This window comes from Leptopilina heterotoma, unplaced genomic scaffold (assembly GCF_015476425.1).
Source record: "Leptopilina heterotoma isolate Lh14 unplaced genomic scaffold, ASM1547642v1 Lhet_278, whole genome shotgun sequence".
Lineage (NCBI taxonomy): Eukaryota > Metazoa > Arthropoda > Insecta > Hymenoptera > Figitidae > Leptopilina > Leptopilina heterotoma.
In genome coordinates, this window is record NW_025110986.1 from 1635182 (window position 1) to 1653102 (window position 17921).

Below are 17921 nucleotides of genomic sequence, written 5' to 3' on the forward strand. Positions count from 1 at the left end.
TAGATATTAAACTTATTTAAAAATTTTTGACAGTTTTTTATGAAAAAATTGACGCTATATTAAAATTTTCATTTCCACAATTACGAAAAAAAGATTCTATCATGAATATCTCTGGTTCTTCTGGAAAGTTATTCAGATAAGAATTGTTTACAGTCCAGGGTACCTAAAAGATGAAAAACCAATAAGTTTAAAATTTTTAAAACCTTCCCCCCTCTTAATTTTGAAAAATTTCGTACTTAAGTACGAGAAACCGACAATATGGGCCCTTTTCTAAAAAGGACAGTTTTTCTATTAAAAAACCATTTTTTTACAGGATTAATGATTAGGTACAATTTTATTGTGTCATTTGAAGAAAAGGAATAGATATTAAATTTATTTAAAAATTTTTGACAGTCTCTATTATGAAAAAATTGACGAAATATACAAATTTTCATTTCGATAATTACGAAAAAAAGACTCTAACATCAATATCTCTGGTTCTTCTCGGAAGTTATTCAGATAAGAATTGTTTACAGTCCAGGACACCATAGAGATGAAAAATCAAGAAGTTTTAAATTTTTCCACACCTCCATTTTTAAAATACGGATTACTTTTGCAAATGACCGACAATATGGGCCCTTTTCATTTTTCTAAAGAACCAATGAAATCAAACAGTTAAATTATCGATAAATTAATGAAAACCGCATGATTCGAATTGTCAAAACATGTAGATTGATAATAAAAAATAAAAAAAAAATTAAGAATTTGCTCAAAAATTACTAAATTGCGATTATCTCGAAAACTAGAACCGACAATATGGGCCCTTTTCATGTGGACGTCCACATATAAACATTATATCGAATGAAGTCTATAATGATAGAAGTTTTAAAATAGAAATAAAAAAATAATGTATTCTGGAAACATAGTATTTATTTAGAACGTAGTAATTAATAATTAAACAAAACTGAAACAAGAACTTTTAAAATTGACAATCTTGATAAACGAAATGGGAACAAAACCAAATGTCTCATAATTTTTTTTAGAGAAAATAAAAAAAAATTGCAAATTTTTAAAGGTAAAATAAAACAAGTTGAAAATATTTGCAGTTCTATAGTCAACTTAAAAAGAAAGTCGAAAATGTCGCATTTTAATGAAGAAAATCGAATAATTAACAAGCGGGCGCAAAATACTTTTCCGCCCGCTTCCCCCACTCCCGGGCGTAATGTGTTACTTTGCGCCCGCCTTAAGTGCCCGAAATGACATACTTTCCGTGCAGGTAGGACAAAAAATTATTTTTAACTGTAACAAGGGTATCCGGACAAGAGGTCCAATCAAAAAATTCCAAAGTAAATGAAATCCAAAAAAGTAAAAAAAAATTGTTACACTTTGGACTTATTTTTTGTCCTGATCAAAAAGTCCAAAGAAATTAAAAATCCAAAGAAAAAATTGAGATATAAAAATCTAAATGGTTGCCTTGAATAAAATTGTTCTTTTTTTGAGTTGTTCATTTCGCTGACTGTGAATCGAAAGTACATAATTTAATGATTTTATTTTTTAAATTTACTTGTATATAGTTTTCTCGTATGCATTTTAACTTATTCAGTTTTCCTATACACACTTGAATTGTGGGAAATTGATACCGCCCCAACAAATTTTTTATTGTTTCTTAATAAAATTATTTTAAAAATTCAAATCTTTCAACAATTGAATTAAAATTTACAATTTTATCCGAATTTTAAATAACATTATTTAAAATTTGGATTAATTTAAAGAAAATTTCAATTAATGTGTTTATTTTTTAATAGAATTTATTTAAAAAATTGAAGTATCTTTGAACAATTGAATTAAAATTTCTTTGAAATAAAATTTATTTGACTTTTCCCTTAATTTTACTGACTTATGGTTCATAAAATTTATTTTTCTAGCAACAAGAATTTCACTATCTGTCACTTTTCAAAACACTTTTTAGGTTAGGATACGTTAACCGAGCTATTGTGGCCGGTTAGATTTAACATCGGTTAAATCGAGATAACGTTCCGTTAAAAGTTGGTGAAACGCAAGTAGAAATTTGACGGTCCGTTAATGTCTTAATCGGGGTTGGTGGAACCGGGCATAAATATGTGAAACTCATTTTCACCTTTAAAATAATGTTTTACAAAGAATTTTAGACGACACGTATTTTTTTATTTTACTAAAAAAATTTTTTTTTTCAAAGTTATAAGGGTTTGAAGTTTGAAAAACGGAAACTTCTTTTCTTGAAAACTTGGGGGAAAAAATGTTTAAAGTGTTGTAACTTTTGAAGTAATTAGGATAATTTATTGTTTCTTTTTGCATCTAAAAAGGTATTCGTCTTTCCAAATCCGTTGGAAAATTTAAAAAATACTAAATAATAACAAAATGGCGGCCATTATTCAAAAAAACTTTAAATTGAATTTACTCAAAAACCCCACCTTTTTTTGCTCAAAATTTTTTTGGGAATTGTGTTCATAGAGAAGAATATTTTCCATAAGAATTTAAGTTGTGCCCGGTTCTGGTACAAGAGAAAAAAAAATTTCAATTTTTTTAAAGAAAAACATTAGATATTCAAAAATTTCTTAAATAAAAATTGTTCTTCTCTAAAAAACGTCTTTTTTCATAGAAATATGTAAATAATTAATAAACTTTGCTGCCACAAAGGTTAAAATTGTTGACATTTTGTTTATTTAATCATGTAATAGCGAATATAAATTTTAGGAAATTTAAAAATCATTTGTGACGCGCTGCCAAGAAATGTACCTAAGAAGCAAAATTATAGGTTATGTTTGTTTCACATTTATCTCGTTTAAAAGTTCCTTTTTAATTATTTTAATTTAAAACTAGTTTTTATTGAATATTTTCAATGTAATGAAATTGAACATCGATAATTTGTAATAGTGATTGATTCTCTTTCTATATTTTTACTCAAAAAATTGTAAACATAACCTAAAATTCTTTTATTCTTAGGATGCTTTCTTGGTAACGCGTCATATATACTATTTTTGAAAAAGCAAATGGTATGGTTAAATTATTCTAGTAAGGGAGTGTCATTATTTTTTTTTAACTTTAAAAAAATAATAAATTCCCATACAAAATTAATACAACTATACATTTTGCTTTTTCAAAAAGAATATATGATTTTTTAATTTCCTAACATATATTACTCGCTAATAGTTGGTAGATCAAACAATATGTCAACAATTTTAACCTTTGTGACAGCACAGATTATTATAATTATTTACATGTTTCTATGGAAACAAACAAGTTTTTTGAACTGATTCATGAAAAAGTCGTTCAATGAGATATTAAGGGGAGGTTCTCATTGCGGGAATCAAAAAAATTTATTTCTTTTTTATTGTATTTTTTGAAAGCTATATATATGTAGAATATGTGTGTATAGCGATTTTTTGATCCGAAGAATATTTTCGTTCTTATGGAGTCTTGAACTTACCGGCGTCCCGAGCACTGAATAACAAATGTCAGGCAAATCGAATCGATTTTTAAAAATTTTGCAAATCTGACCTCAGAATCGTAAAGAGTGACCCTAAATACCTATAGATATTTATCAAATACGCAAATTGAACAAAGAATTGGAAAGAATTTAATTATTGCACAAAAATGTTTCTCAAACTTTAAACGCGTTTTTCTCGAAACAAGATTTTTCAAACTGGTGGGCATCGTAGCGTCTAAACTATTTAGTCAATCAACTTCGGGTTTGCGGCTATTTAAAGGTAACTAAATTCTACTGGGGTTATACCTATAATATGGTAAAATTGTTAACAATAGAGATTTTTACAAGAGGTCAAATATAGAAAAATAATGCAAAAACGCAGTTTTTTTAAAAATGTGTCCGCCATTTTGTCATTTTGTTAACTTTTTAACTATTTTATAGGTATAACCTATTCTTTAGGATGTCATCTTTATAAAAAATTTTGAGTTTTTGTTTTAGACTAAAAATTGCGCAGTGTAGAATGCCCACCGTTTTCCATATTTAAAAAAACATTATTTTCTAGATGCGCCATATTGGCCGCCATTTTGCATTTTTTTAAAAATGAAATATATGTTTTGAAAGTTCAAGAATGTATCTTTATTTAGAAAAAAGAACTACATCGCTAAGTCATAGCCGCTCTTTGCAAAAAATTGTCAAAGTTTGTGTTTATTTTGGCCTTTGCAATGAGAACCTCCCCTTAAAAAAGCAATAAATGAGAACATATAATCAATTTTTTGCAAAATTCATTGAAACAATGCAAAATAGATAAAAATGACAAGAGACATTTTTTTAGATTTTTTAAAGAGGAACAATTTTTATTTAAGAAATTTTTGAATATCTAATGTTTTTTTTTAGAAAAATGATGTTTTTCTTTTAAAAAATTGAAAAATTTTTTTTTCTCTTGTACCAGAATCGGGCACAACTTAAATTATTATGGAAAATATTCTTCCCTATGAACACAATTTCCAAAAAAATTTTGAGCAAAAAAAAGGTTGGGTTTTTGAGTAAATTCAATTTAAAGTTTTTTTAATAGTGCACGGAGAGAAAAATCAAGCGTTTGTAGTAAGTCATGGTCTATACTTAAAAAGCACGGCGCTGTTTATACGCGATTTGTAGAAATCTATGCTAAAAGAGTATAGGTCTCTACTAAAAGAGTATAGGTCCCTACTCTTTTAGCATAGATTTCTACAAATCGAGTATAAACAGCGCCGTGCTTTTTAAGTATAGACCATGTCTTACTACAAACGCTTGATTTTTCTCTCCGTGTGGCCGCCATTTTGTTATTTTTTAGTATTTTTTAAATTTTCCAACGGATTTGGAAAGACGAATACCCTTTTAGATGCAAAAAGAAACAATAAATTATCCTAATTACTTCAAAAGTTACAACACTTTAAACATTTTTCCCCCAATTTTTCAAGAAAAGAAGTTTCCGTTTTTCAAACTTCAAACCCTTATAACTTTGAAAAAAATTTTTTTAGCAAAATAAAAAAATATTTGTCGTCTAAAATTCTTTGTAAAACAATATTTTAAAAGTGAAAATGAGTTTTACAACCTAACATATTTAGCCTGCCTGATTTGAAATGAATTCGGTCTAATAAATATTATTAATTAATATTAATATTATTCCAGGAATAATTATGCAACGCGAAAAAGTGTAAAACATTTCTGAATAACACTTGATTTTTGTAAAAGTACAATATGACCGACGCTTCGTTTTCTTTCATAAAACAGAATAAACGAATTATGAAAAAGAAAATATTGAAGACTCAAGTGAAGTGTTCTCATGTCAACTGACGGAATTGGGTCAAGCATTATGATTATCGTTGCACGTTATAGCAATAAAGAAATGAGTCATGGGAGATTTTGTCAGGATATTAGAGATTAGTAAACGTCTAGTCTGAGTTAAACAAAAAATGTTAATTCATAATTTAGGGTCAGGTTGAAAAGTCGTATATATTATTAAAATTTAGGTCAACCCTCATGTCACGGGGGAAACAAAACTTTAAAATAAAAATCAACGCTAACAGGCCAAAAGGAGAATATAACCATTAAGTTCAAGACAACAAAAAAAGAGAAAATTTGTAATTCAGGTCAAGTGTCGTTGTTAAAGAGAACAAAAAATAAAATTTATGTCAAATTTTATTTTGGTCTAAAGGGAGCATAGATAGCTAAAAATATGTCTAACTCAAAGGTCAATAATGTCATAAAACTGCAAATTTAGGTCAAGTGTCATTGTTGAAGAGGAAAGCATAATCTTAAAATTCAGGTTAATTTTTAATAGCTCCGAAAGAGAACATAACTTCTGTAATCAGGTCAAAATTAGGACTAAATAATATCACTAAACTTTGAATTTAGGTCAAGAGTCACAAGTAAAGAGAAAAACGAAATCTTAAAATTCAGGCCAAGTTTAAAAAAAGATCATGTTAGCCTAATGGGAGAACATGATTTCTTAAGTTAGGTCAATTCATAGGTCAATAATATCACAAAACTACAATTGTAAGTCGAGTGTCACAAATGAAGAGAAAAACAAAAGCTCAAAAATTTAGGTTAAGTTTCATAAGTCAAATTTAGGTCAAGGATAGTAATTAAGAAAGAAAAGAAATCCTAAAAATTCAGGTCAAGTTTTATAGCCCAAAAAAAGAACATGCCTTTTAAAATCATATCAATTTATGGGTTATTAGTATCCCAAAACCAAAACTGTAGGTCAAGTGTCATAAATAAAGAGAAAGAACGAAATCTTAAAATTTAGGTCAATTTTAAAAGAAAAAACATGTTATTTTTAAGGAGCTTATGATTTCTGAAACCAGACCAATTCAGGCGTCAATAATATCACAAAACTTCAACTGTAAGTCAAGTGTCACAAACAAAGAAAAAACCAAAACCTCAAAATTTAGGTCAAGTTTCATTGGTCAAAAAAAGCATTACTTTATTACTTTATTACTTTATTAGGGTGATGTGGGGTGATGTGCAACGTTTTTTTTCGTTGAACGAAAAACATGTCAAATAATAAAATTTTTAAATATTTCAAAATTGAATGACTTAGAGGCATTATAATAGAATATTTCTGCATTATTAGATTTTCAGAATTTTAAATTTATCCTACAAATTTTTCGCTTTTTCAAAAACGTCTGTTTTTGCATTTTCCAAAAAAGTTGGGGTGATGTGCAACACCAGTAAAATTCAGGTATGTAATGCATAAATGTCGATGAAAATTTATTTAATTATTAATTTTAGGCTTTTTCAATGCAAACTAATCGAAATCTGCCAAAAAAAAAATTTATTAAGATATGGTTGACCTCTAAAAAGTGAAGATTTCACCAAAGAAAAAAAAATTTTTTTTGTTTAATTTTTTATTTATTCATAACTGAATAAGGAATAAAATTAAAGGAAAATAACTAAGAATTTTTTATTCATCATGTGAATCGGAGTTATGGCACGTAAAAAGTAGTTACGCCCACCCCAAAAAAAAGTGTTGCACATCACCCCAAATATGATATTTTGCGAAAAATGATTTGTACGCAATACATGCAATGGAAACACAAAATATAAACAGATATTTAAAAACACTTAAAAAATCAACAATAAACACATTCTTATATCTATAAAATAAATTAAAACCCTTCACGAAACGACTAGAAATGTAAAGCGCGAGAAATATTTCCTTCTCGAGAAATTTAAGTCAACTTACGTACAGCAAATCTAGCTGCGAGCTGTCTCGTGAGTTTTATATCAAAAACAAGCTACTGAGGACACAAACAAATGGCAATACTTGGCTCTGTTCAATATCGAACTGTAGATCAGAAATTGGCGGTGTTGCACATCCCCCCATGTTTCACATCACCCCACATCACCCTACTTATTACTTTTGTAATAAGGTAAAAATTAGGGATAAAGATTATCACTAAATCACAAATCTAAGTCGACAGTAAGGGAAGTGTTCCGGTTGTGGGCACCCTTTTGTTTTTGCCTCATAACATTTGTCCATGTGCATATTATACAAATGTATGTGTACGAATTTAAAGCTAGAGGTCTAAGGTGACTGTCAGTAAAGGAATTAAATTGATTCTTTTGAATAAAAAAGTTTTATTAGAAATTTAGTGAAATGGAAATTTTTTGACAAAAAAATTTTTGTACCCGGTTGTGGGCACCCTTGAAAAATCCGCTAAAAATAAAAAAATATTAAAGGAAACCAAAACAAATAAAGAAGAAATGAAAGTTTCTTTATTTTAAAGCTGAGTCCAGAATGAGAGAGTCTGTGCACCGATGTTTATAGCTATAGGTATACTACAGCATGCTTTAGTATATCTATAGATATGAACATCGGTGCGCACCCTCTCTCATTCTGGACTCAGCTTAAAGTTGAGTCTCCAATGTGAGAGAAGGTGCGCATCGATGTTCATAGCTATAGATATACCACAGCATACTTTAGTATACCTACACGGAAAAATGTAAGGTGCACATGCTATACCTTTCAAAAAATGTATCCAACAATTAACTTCACTTCATATAAAAACAATAGGAAATAATAAGTGTGAAGTGAATTGAATAGTAAAATTTTTAGGCAGGGATAACCAATGCACCAAAAGGTGCAGATGCTATCCCAAACATTTTTCCGTGTATAGCTATGAACATCGATGCGCACCTTCTCTCACATTGGAGACTCAACTTAAGAGACTTTGCCGGGATAAAGAACAAAAATGATGACACGTTTTCACACTATGCTCATCGCTAACAAAAGCATAATGCTTGCATGTGAAGTAGCTAGTACGCAAACCATAACGCACTTCTAATGCACTGAACGACTATATTCATCGCATTTAATGGAGTTTGCGGCTGTCACTTTCCTTGGCAGAAAGTTTAGATAGATGAGACAGTAGTCCACATCATTGTCAGATGGTAGAGCCTCCTTAACATAAAGGTGCCCACAACCGGGAATGACAGTCATTTTTTAAAAAAATCAACACATTTTGTGATGCAGGATTTTGGTTAAACACGAAGGTATATCACAAAATATAATAACAACACTGCAAAAAAAAAATTAAACCCTTTTTTCTGAACGAATCTACACCCATATGTTGCTCTTCGAAAACAATACAAAATTACTTTTTTATTTATTTAATGCAAATTTTCTTTATTATGCTCACAGCTATTACACAAATGCATATATTTGTTTCGTTATCAATAAGAAAAGTCCGTATTGTCAACGAACACGACTTGCAATACTTAGATCAGTAAAATCTGCTTGCTGTCAAAGTTTACGTAGGGGTGCCCACAACCGGGGGGTGTCCACAACCGGCGCACTTCCCCTAATAATTAAAAAATAAAAGAAATCTTAAAAATTCTGGTCAAATTTTATAGCCTAAAAAGAGAACATAATTTTTGAAATCAGATCAATTCAGTGATAAATAATATCACAAAACTATAACTGTAGGTCAAGTGTCACAAATAAGGAGGAAAACAAAACCTCAAAGTTGATAAAAACTTAAAATTCAGGTCAAGCTTTTTAGGTCAAAAGGAGAACATAACTTTTTTCATTAGGTCAAAGTGAATCAATATTATTTTCAAACCACTTTAGGTTAATTGTAACAAATAAAGAAAGAAACAAAATCTTAAAATTTAGGTCAAGCTACGTAGGTCAAAATGAGAACATAACTTTTATAATCAGGTCAAGTGCCTCTAAAGAAGTGGTAAATAAATTGAGGCCAATTTTTATAACCCAAAAGGAGAAATAAATTTGAACTGTATGTATGATGATAACATAAAACCCGTGCAGAAATTTTGACCGGGGCCATGGCACTTTGCCCGATCTGGCCGTCCTGTCGGGACCCGGTCGGGGCCATGGGATTTCCCCCGATCTTTTCGCTACCCAGGTAGAAATCCAATACTGACTGCATTTTATTATATTAAAGCTCGTTATTTGATTATTAAAGCATGGGGAGTATTTACTTCAATATTAATAATTATTATTAATATTTTTGTAGTAAATAAACTTTTATGAGTGTCATTAAAAATGTAAATAATTATTAGAATTTCTTTTATTGAACTAAGTTTTTAAAAAATATATTTTTCTTATTTTCTTTCATTAATTTAGACAGACTATCTTATTTAAATTAATGCCTAATTTATTATTATTATTGTTAATAATTATTTAAACCTATACTTTATGTAACATTATTAAGAATTATATACAAAACACTTAAAACTAAGACGGAAAAATATCGCACGCACAGGGGATCGAACCCTAGACCTCGAGGACGCAAGTCGAATACACATACCGCATAGCCACGCAAGCTTGGAAGCGACCTCGCTTAAACTTCCTTTTGAATCATGGGACCGTTATATACAGTGTTATCATAATAAATTGACTCTATCATATTTATTTATAGAAAAATTATTAAAAATGTATGTTATATATATAAATTAATATGTTTATCATAATAATATGGTAAAAATTATTAATCTAATTATTTATTCTCTATTATTTATAATTTAACTATTTTTTAAAATAATAAAAATTTTTTTATTATTAATAATTTACAATAATACTAAAAATTATTAATTAATAATAATTTATTTTTTTGCCTTAAACATGGAATTTCAATTTAAGTGCGAAAAATAATTAAGAGTTTTTAAGAGTTATAAATGTAAAAAATAATATGTCAATATTATAACCACAAATAAATTTAACATTTTAGGCAATATTTTCGGTTATCACCATGATAACATCGACAAATGGTTCACCCTCGACAATTAGTGCGTTTGTCCTATTGTTTTAAATTAAAGGAGAATAAATTCTTAAGACATCCCTCGAGGCCAATTTTTGAGTTTTTGATTGTTTATAATTTTTATTTTTAAATTTCAATCAAAGTTAACAAATTAACACAATTTTTTAAAAACGGACGTTTATTTTCTTATTCCGTTACTGCACATGCTCTAAATCAGTTCAAATTAATCCAATATTACCAGCAGACAATTAAAAACCCATAAAGTAATATATTTCAATTGTCATAAACAACATTAATTAACAAATAGTTAACTTTGATTCCTCTCCAATAAAAAATATTTTTTTCACATTTTCTTTTTAATTTTAATTCATTTGAAGAATATTTTTCCTTTATGATTAAAAAATAACTTATTTAAATTGTTATAAACAATATTAATTAACAAATAGTTAACTTATGATCCTGTCCAACAAAAAATTTTTGTTACAAATTTTCTTTTTTACTTAGGTTCTTTTAAAGAATATATGTCTTTTTTGCTTATAATAAACTTATTTAAATATTTAATATTATATATCCGTGGTCTTTTAACATTATCTAAATAAAAAAGTAAACGTGAAAAAAAAATTTTTTGTGGAAAGGAACAAAAATTAACTATTTGTTAATTAATATTATTTGTAACCATTTAAATAAGTTATTTTTTAAATAAAAAGGACACATATTTTTAAAATGAACTTAAATTAAAAAGTAGACGTGAAAAAAATTTTTTTGGTGGACAGGAACATAAGTTACATAACTATTTGTTATTCAATATATTGTTTATAACAATTTAAATAAGTTATTTCTTAATCAAAAAGGACAAATATTCTTTAAATAGAATTAAATTAAAAAGAAAATGTGAAAAAAAAATTTTTAGTGGAATAGGAATCAATGTTAACTATTTGTTAATTAATATTGTTTATAACAATTGATATAAATTACTTTCTGTTTTATTAATTGTGTGGTGGTCATATTGTATTAATTTGAACTGATTCAGATCATATGCAGCAACGGAATAAGAAAATAAGCCTCCTTTTTTGAAAAATTGTATTAATTTGTTAATTTTGATTGAAAATAAAAATTATAAACAATTAAGAACTAAAAAATTGACCTTAAGGGATGTCTTAAGAATTTATTCGCCTTTAATTTAAAATAAAGAATACTGAAACCGGATAAGAATTGTAGGCTGTAGACAGTTTTGAACAGTAAATTGTTAAAAAAATCCCATTGTGCGCTGTTTGTAGATCCTTGGGCAAACCCGGCCTGGTCCTGGTCGGGGCCACGAAGTCGGGGCCAGATCATGAAAACCCGACCGGGGCCAGGGCGGTAATCGGGAACAAAAGTGGCAATTTCTGCACGGGAATTTTAGGTCAAAAATTGAAGGACTAAAGAAAAGTACAACTTTTAAATGTTGCTCAATAGTCAAAAATAAGAATTTGAATTTTAAGTTCAACTCGTAGGTCAAAAGACAAAAATTCTAAAATTAAGGTCAACAGTAGCAATTGAATACCTAGAAAACTAAAAAAATTATTAATTAAAATATTATGAATATATTATAAATTTATTAATTTAGTCAAAAAAGGTCAAAAATCACAGGTCTAGAGGTAAATTAAAATAAAACATTTAGTCTAAATATAAAGGTGGTAAGGTGGATATAACTACTAAAATTATTGACATTATTTATTTATTTATTTACGGTCATTGAGTTATAAATAGATTTTTTAACATTTTAATAAATTAAATAAGTTACTTGGATATTTTACCATTATTTTGATAAAAAACAATTCTAGAACTCTGTTAATAGAGGAAAAAAAGGTAAATCATATCTGGTAATGAACAGCGGAAAATTAATCTGGTAAAAAATTCTTTTTTAACAGAGAAAAAGACAACGATATGATCTTTATTATATACAAGCTAAAGAAAATCTCGACGGTATTTAAGTCAGATGTCCAAGGAGTATCATTTTTTTTTTTGCTAAAGCTGGATTATAAGAAAGCAGACAAAAGATTGTCATCATGAGAAGAGAATATGTTGAAAAAAAACTATCTTTCCCCTTCACCATGACAAGATTAATGAAAGTAAAAAGTTTCCTAAAGGTTTTTCCGATAAACTAAAGTTAGAAATAGGTAAATAAATTTGAAAATTTTTCCTTCAAAGCCTTAAGGTTAAAATAAATAAATAATTAAAAAAAATTAAAATTAAAAAATATAACATATTTCTTCAATTCCATAATTTTTTTTCATTCAATTACCAGATTTAGAGAAAAATCGTTTCTTTATCATTATTTTTACAATCCTTTGAACAAAACTATGACCATCTCCCCGGACTTACCTTAGAATTTAAAAAAAAATTGGATCAAAAAGAAAAAATTTTTTAATGAAAATTTATCTTTAAAAAAAATTGAATATAATTCGATAATATGAAATTTATAATCAAATTTTAAGTTTGAATCAAACATAAAATTTCTAAACATAATTTTTGTTTAAATTAAAACAGAAAATATGTTTGAATTAAACATAATTATCTATTCAAACAAATAATATTTTTGAATCAAAGCAGTAGATATTTTTTATATAATGGGATTAAGCTTACAAACTAATTTCAATTAAACAAAATCACTTAAAATTATTTTCTCCAACGCCTTCAGAGAAATGGAGTCATTGTTCACTAGACACCAGTGGAGAAATGAGTGTGACTGAGAGAAGAATGAAGTTATTTGTATTATCATTTGTGTTTTGACTTACAATTCATTTATTTCTCTAATTCTTTTTTGCAAATATTGCTTTAAGGAAGTAACTAAGTAAACAAGTAAGTAAGCAAGTAATTAACTGAGTAAGCAAGTAAGCAAGCAAATAATCAAGTAAATAAGCAAGTAGGCAAGCAAGTAACGAACCAAATTCATAAGTTGATTTTTAAAAATTGTAATAAAATACTTTTAAAAAAATATATTATTTTCAATTAAATTTTAAAAAATTTCTATTATTCTAAAATTGTTTATAATTGTACATATTTTTAATATTTTATGATCGTAAAAAAATTATTCAAAAATATAATTTTGAAAGACTTGCCTATAGTTATGTTTAAGAGTACAGAAATCAAAATAAGTTGCATTTATACTAAAAATGTGTTATTTTGTTGTAATATTTTGAAAAAAGTCGAAAAAATCCCAATTTTTGAAAGTAAGTCGAAAAAGTCATAATATCCGAGGCCTGGTACTAGGGTTAGTCCGGGGGAGATAGCGAGTTCAAATGTTTTACAGAATTTGTAAATAAATATCACTTATTAAGGGTTATTCTTCAACCTTTTGTGACTACTAATAAATGTAAACAACAAATTGTTAAAAAATAATAAAAATGTAAGCGTAATCCTTCTACATTTTTTTGCATGTGTCCAAAATAATTTGAGAATTTTATATTTCTTACTGATACATTGTTATTTTTTAACGGATTTTTGAATTTGAAGTTTTATTGAATAGTTCATAACCCACGCTTTGATATACACAAAAAAGAAATAGAAAAATTATTTTACTTATTTAATATTTTTATGTTTACTTTTGTCATGTATTTTTGGGTGAGATGGCCATTAATGACTTTTATGTAAAAATTTTTATGTTAATGTTAGATACTTAACAAAAATCAAAGAAAAACAAATTAAAAATGTCTGAGAACAAAATAATTCATCTAATTGACACTAGAGATGAAGATATATTTGTAGGATAAGTCGAAAGTTACAATCAAACGACATTGATTGAAGATTGGATTCAGTGCAGTATTTAAAATTTTTTGCTACATGAAAACTGCACTGAATCCCATAATAAATGTTCAAAATGTGACCAGAATAAGAGAAAAGTAATTTGAACGATTAAAAATTAAGTTTAAACTAAAAGTAAAAAATTATAAGTATTGGCCATCTCTCTTAGAATGTCCGGGAGAGATGGCCAAATGCACTTTTTACAAAATGTAAATTTCGAGATTGTTCCTATGAAAATATTTTATTTTACTTTTCGTTACTTTAAAGTTAAGTGTTCAATGTTTAATTGTCAATAAAAGTTTAGACATAAATCGCTTTTTTTTATTTTAACAGTACTTTAAAAAAACTATGGCCATCTCCCCCGGACTTACCCTATTAAAAATACTTTTTTTGATAACAAATCTTTTTAAAAATAAAAAATAAATCTGTAGTGCAAAATTTAAAAGTAGGATAAACAAATTGTTCCTATTGTGAACAATAATAACAAATATAAATATTAATAATAAATAAATATAATATATTTATATTTGTTTAAAAATTTATATTCATATTTTTAATTTATTTAATAAATATAAAATTTTTTCATAACCTTCTTTTCATTTCATCAGCTTGCGAGATCTTTAAGGCGAGACTTCGACTATATTTTTAACTACTATATCAAGAAAATGATCTAAATCACAGATGGCAACCGGAATTTTATCGGTTTCGGTTTCCTTTTTCTGTATTCTTTTAAAAAAATTCGGTTTCGGTAATTCTGTTACGGTTTTTTTTCAAAGAATTTGGGTTTCGGTTTTTAATGTGAATAATTACGGTTACGGTGTCTTGTTTTCGGTTTCTTAAAAATTTCGGTTTTTCGGTTGTTTTCCCCGGACAATATATGAATCAAAATATTTGTGTGCATTTTAATTATTTAGAATTAAATATGTGTATTAATTATTCATAATTTATTTATAAATTTGTTTTATATTTTATAAGATGGCCATAGCGTTGTTAAGGAAAAACTAAAAAATTTTTGAAAAAACGGTTTTTCCTTAACTTTTACATTATTTGACCTAATTAGCTAAAAATTGTTATACTAGTGTATTTTTACAGGCTGATCACAAATAATTAATTTAAGAAATTTTTTTTCTAATTTATGTTCAACAAATTTTTTTTAATTAATTATTTTTAATCTGCAAATTTGGTTCCTCTACTTATTATTTACTATATTAGACATATACATCAATATTTCTTTTTCATTTATTCGGTTTTGGTTGCTATCCCTGATTTTAATCTTCTATAAAATTATTTTTATAGCAATTTTTTCAGAGGAAATCAATGGTCAGAAAATAAAAATCGGCAGAAAATATTTATTAATATAAATATATTTTTATAATAGGTATTCATATCATAGAAATATGGATTTTTCTTTTTCTTAAAAATTGATAGAATTTACAATCCATCCGTAATTTTGTAGAAAATTTGTTTTTGAATCTATAAAAAAGTTGCCGAATGAAAAATTTATTTTTACCAAAATTTGAAGCTTTTTTTGAAAATCGAAAAATTGTTTTTAGGCTGAAAATGCCAAAAAATACCATTGTTTTAAAGTTTTTTTTATATTGGAAAATTCACTAGTTCATTTTTCCAACTAATTTTAAATCATAATCTTATCATAATTTTTTTATATTTTATATTTTAAAAAATAATGATTTGAAATTTGTTAGAAAAATAAAGAAGTGAATTTCCATATAAAAAAATTGAATAACAGATTTATTGTTTAGCATTTTCAACTTAAAAACTGTTTTTTTTCATAAAAATTCTTCAAAAATTTTAAAAATAATCAATTTTTCCATTCGGCAATTTTTTTGTAGATATCTACAAAAAAAATTTGTTCTACAAAATTACAGATGGATTTTAAAATCTATCAATTTTTTAGAAAAATACAAAAAATCCAAAAAGTGACAAAATATTTTCTAACCATTGATTTCCGCTAAAAAATTACTATAAAAATAATTTTATGATTTAAATCATTTCCTTCATATAGTTAAAAATGTAGTCGAAGTCTTCCCTTAAAATCATTTCCTCGAAATAGTTAAAAATATATAGTATAAGTCTCCCCTTAAAATCATTTTAGCAAAATATTACCTACAATTTTTAAAAATTAATTGATGTCGACTTTAGTATCATTGACTCAAATTTTTTTTTATCTTCTAATTTTATATCCTAAGAACATGACTATTACAGAACAAATAAGACACTCATCACTATTAAGCTAAACGTTTCAAGTTGTGTAACAAGTTTAAAAAGAAAAGAAAAAAAGCAATCAACTAAAAGAGTATATATATCCTTTAAAAGGAAAAATAAAAAAAAATGATGGATTAAAATCACTCGTCCTGAAAGGCATTATAATAGAGCGGAGAGAGAGAGAGAGAGCCAGGTGAAGCGTGACGACAAGGCCCGATGGCCTACATTTTCCACGCGACGCACGCTTTTTCATACTCTTGACTGTTCATAGTGTTCATACAATACACGTTATCCATTTCTTCTGTCACGTAAAGTGTGAGGGGTAGAAGAGGGGGAGGGGGCGACGGTTAATTCGACCGCGGTCAGTGGTCGAAGGGAAGTTGCTCTATATTTTCCGCCCACGGTGTTCCGGCAGCGTTACTTTTTACACGGTTTGACCCCACATTCATGTGATAGCCTCCCACCCCCTTAAGAAGTGGCAAAGGGGGTAAAAAGGGCTGCGGGTGGGAGTGACCGAGTCGTTGAATCCTGCGACAAGCCTTTCTCTCCACATGCTTCTTTGGCGAGCCAACGTTCGCCATTCGCGTATTTAACCGGGGAACCTTAAAAAAAATGTGCCTCGATCACGGCTAAGCGGTAGTGAATTGCATTTTTTTACTGTTATTATTATTGTTGTTGTTGTTGTTCTTGTTGTTGTCTTCCCTTCAATTTTATACAATGAAGGTACAAAGAATTTTCTTCGATTTTCAAATTGAGAAATGTCTTTTTGTTTTTTCGATCAAAAAATAAGTGTTCATCAAACATTTTTTTCGAGTGCTAAATTTATTTAATTTTAATGTTATTTATTTACAAAATTTCTATAAATAATTAATAAAGGACCTGTCCAGTTAAAATTATAAATAAATTAATTTGTTTTGCTATAAATTTTTATAAACAATTCATTTATTAATGAATGAATATAAACAATTTGTTGGTTAATTTATTAATTAATTATTATTATTATTAAATATTAATTATTATTTATTAATCGATTTATAGTTAATTAACATAATTAGATAATAATAAATTAATTAATATATATTAATAATAAAATATATTATTAAACAATTTATCAATAAACTAATTTTTAAGAACAGTTTATTATTTTGTTAATTTTTGTAAACAATTCATTGATTGATAATTTTATCTAAATAATGCGTTCGTTGATAAATTTTAATAAACAATTAATTAATTGATGAAATTATTTAAACAATTTATTAAGGGCATTTGAACTATGACATTTGCACTATGACATATTTTTGAAACACATGCTTTGCACAAATTGTAACGTCATAATGGTTCCAATCCTCTTTATTGATGAAATTATTTAAACAATTTATTAATTAATAAATGTATGTAAACAATTTATTAATTGACAAAATTTATGTGAATATATTTTATTTTCAGATAAATTATAAATAATCAATTAATAGACAAATTTGCGTAAAGAATTTAATAATTAATAAATTAATATAAACAAATAAGTCACTTACAGTAGGGGAGACTGGGGCGAAAAGTTAAATTGTGAAAACAGTTAAAATTCATTATCTTTCGATCGGAAATAGTTAGAGCATTGCAATTTTAATTACAGAAGGGTGTTATCACCCTAAATAAATGTCTGGAGTTATGTGACATTCTGCTAATTTTTGTGGTGTCCATATTCAAAT

At 27.0% G+C, this 17921-nt stretch overlaps 1 protein-coding gene across 1 annotated transcript in view; it reads left to right on the plus strand.

The window, feature by feature from the left end:
* Window positions 1-16785: 16785 nt before the first annotated feature.
* The window catches only part of LOC122504102, a 215861-nt gene continuing 214725 nt past the window's right edge, over window positions 16786-17921 (plus strand). The window contains exon 1 of the mRNA XM_043614999.1: window positions 16786-16851. The gene's annotated coding sequence lies outside the window, so the exon portion shown is untranslated. The remainder of the gene's footprint in view (window positions 16852-17921) is intronic.